Raw genomic sequence first — 6,000 nt, 5'->3', positions numbered from 1 at the left:
CCTTCCTAACAGCAGTGTGGGTGTACCTACACCAACAGGGACTGCAGAGTCTTGATCTCACTCACACCAAGAGCTGCGGAAACCCTGGCAATGTGCAGCTCCGAGGTTTAGGATTGCAATGAGAGGGGAAGAGAGAGTGAGAGAGACCTCCTGATTCACCCCCATTTGAGAAGGTGAAGGAAGCTCCAGTGCTTTCCACTAGAGATCCCCATTGGTGGGCTGAGGCCTGGCCACACTGCTGATCCCCATTGGTGGGCTGAGGCCTGGCCACACTGATCCCCATTGGTGGGCTGAGGCCTGGCCACACTGATCCCCATTGGTGGGCTGAGGCCTGGCCACACTGATCCCCATTGGTGGGCTGAGGCCTGGCCACACTGATCCCCATTGGTGGGCTGAGGCCTGGCCACACTGATCCCCATTGGTGGGCTGAGGCCTGGCCACACTGATCCCCATTGGTGGGCTGAGGCCTGGCCACACTGATCCCCATTGGTGGGCTGAGGCCTGGCCACACTGATCCCCATTGGTGGGCTGAGGCCTGGCCACACTGATCCCCATTGGTGGGCTCAGGCCTGGCCACACTGATCCCCATTGGTGGGCTCAGGCCTGGCCACACTGATCCCCATTGGTGGGCTCAGGCCTGGCTACACTGCTGATCCCCATTGGGAGTTGTCCAGCTGAAGCAGCCGATTTCTGCCCAAATGTAGAGTAATATAGATTTTATAAAGAGCTCTGACCTGTCAGCGGTAAATAGATTTATTAAATAAGATGAATGAACCAATGCTTAATCTCGATTCGGTTTATCAGAAGGAGGGGCTGCCCGAGCTGACGCTGTGGGCGGGACAATGCGTGCTGACGCTATGGGCGGGACTGCGTGCTGACGGTTGCGAGAGGGCTGTGCGTGCTGACGCTGTGGGGGGGTACGTGTAAAGACGCTCCCCCCCTATGCGTGCTGGCGGTAACAAACGTGCGTGATGACGCTATGGGCGTAGCTGTGCGTGTTAGCGCTGCTTGCGGTTGGCGGTTTGAGGTTTGCGGTTCCCTCAGTGAGAGGGAGGGTGATGGAGCCGGGAGCAACTTACAGAGTCCGCGAGTAAGGCGGGGGGTGAACCGGCGAATGCAGGTAGGGCGAATTTAGTGAGGGAAAGGGGAGGGGCGAGGTGGTGGGTTTGAGAGTAACAGCCGGGTGGACACCGCGAAGAAATCCCGCAGGGGCGGTGGTGGATACGGGAGGCGCTGCGGGGATGAGGGGTGAGTGAGGGAGGGGCCGAGGGGGTGAAGTGGCGGAAGCTGGGAGGTGAGGGAGAGGGGCCCAGGGGAATGAGGGGGAGAAGGTAAGGTGGGGTGGGGGGGGGGGAGGAGGAGGTGGGATGGAGTAAGATGGAGGGGAGGAGGGGGTAGAAGTGGAGGTGGGTGGGAGGAGGGGGTAGAAGTGGAGGTGGGTGGGAGGAGGGGGTAGAAGTGGGGGTGGGTGGGAGGAGGGGGTAGAAGTGGAGGTGGGTGGGAGGAGGGGGTAGAAGTGGAGGTGGGTGGGAGGAGGGGGTAGAAGTGGGGGTGGGTGGGAGGAGGGGGTAGAAGTGGAGGTGGGTGGGAGGAGGGGGTAGAAGTGGAGGTGGGTGGGAGGAGGGGGTAGAAGTGGAGGTGGGTGGGAGGAGGGGGTAGAAGTGGGGGTGGGTGGGAGGAGGGGGTAGAAGTGGAGGTGGGTGGGAGGAGGGGGTAGAAGTGGAGGTGGGTGGGAGGAGGGGGTAGAAGTGGGGGTGGGTGGGAGGAGGGGGTTGAAGTGGAGGTGGGTGGGAGGAGGGGGTAGAAGGGGGTGGGTGGGAGGAGGGGGGAGGGACGGTAGGGTCGGGGGAGAAGGGTGGTGCTGGGGGGGAGAAGGCGGGGTGGTGGGGAGAAGGGGTGGGTCGGGATGGGGGCTATGGGCGGCTGAGAGGGGAGGGGGACAAAGGGACAGCTGAGGGTGGACGGGGGGAATGGTTGAGGGCGAGGGGGTTGAGGAAGTGGGGAATGAAGGGGAGGGGGGAACGAAGGGGCGGGTGGGGAGGGGGGAACGAAGGGGCGGGTGGGGTGGGTGGACGAGGGGTTTGGTGGTTGGGATGAGTTGACTGGGGGGGAGGGGTGTTGGGGTTATGGGGACAAGCTGACTGGGGCACTGTGGCTGTGGGAGCGAGCTGCCTGGAGATGGGGGTGGTGAGGCTGGGGTGTGTGGGCGAGCTGACTCGAGGAGGGTGGTGGTAGGGAAGAAGCAGGGTGCGAGGTGGGGGCTTGAAGGGGCTCGCTGGGTGGGAGGTGGGTGGGAAGACCCTTGGAGTAAGCCAAAAATGAGTTTGGTGATTCATGTTTGATTCAGGGTGCAAGTATTTTGATGACATATAAATCCAGATGTGCTGCAGGGTATGTAGGATGTGTGTATGTAGGATGTGAATTTGTCAGTAGGGGGTGTATTCAGGAAATGGCATCTGTATAAGATATCCTGTGGGTGTGAGTGTTTTACAGCATGAAGATTTTATTCAAGTTCAGGTGAGAATGGTGTGTGTTTCCTGCGATGTCAGTGTATTTTGAATTTGTTTTTTCAAAGAATAAGCAGTGACAAATGTTCCCAATCTTTGTTTTTTGTGACCAAATTGTAGTAATAATCCAGAGCAGACTCGAGCTAGGATTAACTTAGAAGGTAAGTTTATTTTACACATTCAAAACCGGACAAAGAGAGTGTTTGCCACTTCACACTCCTTACATTCACACAGTAAAAGGAGGACAGAGAAAAGGGGTTTTACAGTATAAAGACCACAGAAAAATGGGTATTAGTTCACGTGAGTTCCAGAGTCCAAAGTCGAGAGTCCAGAGGATGTTTGGTGGGCTTCCGCTCCAAAGTTTTTCTGACTGGTTAAATCATACAAAATCCTTGAAATGAATGAATGCACAAGGTGATTTTTTGTGTTTAGACTATTTGGCAGGTGTTGATCAAAGACTTTTAGAATCGATCAGGCTTTGTGCAATTGAGACTGCTTACCTAGCCTGGCTGCGGGAGTTCTGTCCGGTTGATGTTAAAACAGGAGTCTGGCTGTGTGTGACCACAGATGTAATATTAACTATCCAAAAGGCTGGAGGCTTGGGTCATGAGACCTTCCTTCTCCACGATAACTTCAAAAAGGATGTTTATTCAGCACCTGGAATTGACTTTGGTTTCAGGACTGATGAAGTCTCATCATTAGTTGTTGAAAGGGGTGCCATCTATGTTGAAGGTCTGGTGTTTGAGAAGCCATTTTCTTAGCAGGCCCACTGACTCTGCTAGCAAGGCTGGTTTTATCAAATGCAAATGACAACCCTGTAGTTCTCTTTGAAATTGGTCTGAATGGTCCCAGGTGTGATAGTAGCTTTCCAGGCATAATGAGGTGTGACATTCCAGAAACTGAGAAAAGAACCCTTTTGCCCTTAACTCCTGGGAATAGCTCCCAGACAGAGGGCCAACCCTGTGATCAGGTGGCTTGTAGCAACCATCTTAATTTTTCTTTGTTCAGGAGAAAAGGTCCAGATTAAAATAAAATAGCAATGAGGATAAAGGTTATACATATACAGTGTTGGGTTTATTTTCCTTGTTGTAGGAACCCAACAGAAGTTAAGATTTGTGTAAGATCTTGAATTGCCAATTTCTGTGGGACTTTCAGAATGTTTTATGAATTGCAGTGAACCTTCCATTCCTGTTTGCTGACCCTGCTTGGCTGGGGGGCGTTGGGAATGGATCATTATTTTTGGCGCCAAATTTACTTTGTTTCCCTCATTCACAACCACTGCTTCTATGAAAAGATACTCTGGAGAGAAGTCCCTTCTGACGTGTCAACACGCAGCCACCATATAGTTTGTGGTGGATTAGTCAACAATTTATGTTTATATACTGTAGTTCCATTCACTGAATCTTATGGTATAGAGGCCATTTGGCGCATTATAGCTGTGCCCACTCTTTGAAAGAACTATTCAATTAGTCTCACTTCCCTCTACATTCCCTATAGCCCTGCAGATGTTTCCTTTTCAAGGAAATTCCTTTTTGAGAGTTTCTAGCAAATTGAATAAGAAATTCAGGAGAGCCTTCTTCATCCGGAGAGCGGTTATGGTGTGGAATTCGTTACCACATGGAGTAGCCGAGGTGAATAATGAAGTGATCATTGTATCACAAGGCTTAGGCTGATTGTGGAAAATGACAAGAAACAATCCAGAGTGAGAATAATTAAGTGGGGGAAAGCCAACTTCAATGGGAGTGGGCTGAAAAAGCTGGAGTCATAGGTTGGCAGGAAAAACAGTTGCTGAGCAATGACTCCACCTTCGAAGAAGAATGTTCAGGCAAATTAAGGGAAAGGTAGGGCCCAACAAATCCAGAGCTCCCCTGGATGGCAAAAGAGATAGAAATTAAGATAAAGAAGAAAATGTGTGCTTATGACAGATGTCAGGTAGAAAACACAATTGAGAACCAGGCTGAATAAAGGTTCAAAGGGAAGGTGAGAAAGGAAATAAGAAAAGCCAGGGGGACTATGAGAAGAGACTGTCAGCTAACATAAAAGGGAATCCCAAGGTCATTTATAGGTATATAAATAGTAAAAGGGTGGTAAAAGGAGGAGTATAGCAATTAGGGGCAAAAAAGGGGATTTGCGCTTGAAGGCAGAGCTGAGGTATTAAATAAATACGTTGCACCTGTCTTTACCAAGGAAGAAGGTGCTACCCAGGCCATGCCGAAAGAAGAGGCAATTCAGACGCTAGGAGGATTTAAAATTGATAAGGTGGTGGTTTTGGATAGGCTGTCTGTGCTTATATTTGATAAGGCACCAGGAGTGGGTGAGATGCATCCAAATATACTGAGGGAAGTGAGAGTGGAAATTGCGGAGGCACTGGCCATAATCTTTCAGCCTTTCTTAGACTCAAGTGATGTCAGGGGACTGGGGAATTGCAAACGTTACAAGAAAGGGCGTAAAGATTAACCCAGCAACTTACAGGCCAGTCAGTTTAATTTTGGTGGTGGGATAAGTTCTAGAAATAGTAATTCAGGACAAAATTAATAGCCACATGGATAAATGCGGGCTAATTAAGGATACCAGCATGGATTTGTTAAGGAAATGCATTTAGCTTGCTAGAGCTTTTCGAACAGGCAACAGAGAATGTTGTTGATGGTAATGCTGTCGAAGTGGTGTACATGGGCTTCCAAAGGCATTTGATACAGTGCCGCACAACAGACTTGTGAGAAAAGTTATAGCTTATGGAATAAAAGGGATAGTAGTAGCATGGATGTGAAACTGGCTGAGTGACAGGAAACAGAATAGTTATAAATGGATGTTTTTCAGGCTGGAGGAAGGTTTGTAGTGGAGTTCCCCAGGGGTCAGGGTTAGCACCCTTGCTTTTCCTGATGCATATTAATGACCCAGACTTTGTTGTATAGGGCACAATTTCCAAGTTTGCAGATGATACGAAAAACGGAAGATTGTGCACTGAGGAGAACAGTGTAGAACTTCAAAAGGACATGCACAAATTGGTAGAATGGATGGACAGGTGGCAAAATGAATTTCAGTGCAGAGAAATGTGAAGTGATTCATTTTTGTAGGAAGAACATGGACAGTAGAAAATAAAGGATACAACTCTAGAGGGATGCAGGTCAGAGGGACCTGGATATATATGTGCATAAGTCATTAAAGGTGGCAGGACAGGTTGAGAACAGTTAATAAAGCATACAGAATCCTAATATGTATTAATAGGGGCATAAAGTACAAGAGGTTGAACTTGCATAAGACACTAGTTTGGCCTCAGCTGGAGTACTGAGTCCAATTCTGGGCGCCATGCTTTAGGAAAGATATGAAGACATTGGAGAGAGTGTAGAAAAGATTCATGAGAATAGTTCCTGGGATGAGGAACTTCATTTATGAAAGTAGATTGGAAAAGTTGGGACTGTTTTCCTTGGAGAAAAGAAGGCTGAGAGGAGATTTGACAGAGGCATTCAAAATCATGAGGGATCTGGACAGAGGC

General features: G+C 49.6%; 1 protein-coding gene across 4 annotated transcripts in view; it reads left to right on the top strand.

Moving 5' to 3' along the window:
* The first annotated feature begins 1,015 nt into the window (after window positions 1–1,015).
* LOC121269532 (rho GTPase-activating protein 32-like) overlaps window positions 1,016–6,000 on the top strand; it is a 524,870-nt gene continuing 519,885 nt past the window's right edge. For 2 of the 4 annotated variants that reach the window (XM_041174188.1, XM_041174184.1), the window contains exon 1: window positions 1,016–1,120. The gene's annotated coding sequence lies outside the window, so the exon portion shown is untranslated. The remainder of the gene's footprint in view (window positions 1,121–6,000) is intronic. The other 2 variants (XM_041174187.1, XM_041174185.1) reach the window with 2 other exon arrangements.

The sequence above is a fragment of the Carcharodon carcharias genome, chromosome 25, assembly GCF_017639515.1.
Source record: "Carcharodon carcharias isolate sCarCar2 chromosome 25, sCarCar2.pri, whole genome shotgun sequence".
Taxonomy (NCBI): domain Eukaryota; kingdom Metazoa; phylum Chordata; class Chondrichthyes; order Lamniformes; family Lamnidae; genus Carcharodon; species Carcharodon carcharias.
The sequence above is the reverse complement of the archived record's forward strand: the minus strand, read 5'-3'. Positions and strand labels throughout refer to the sequence as shown.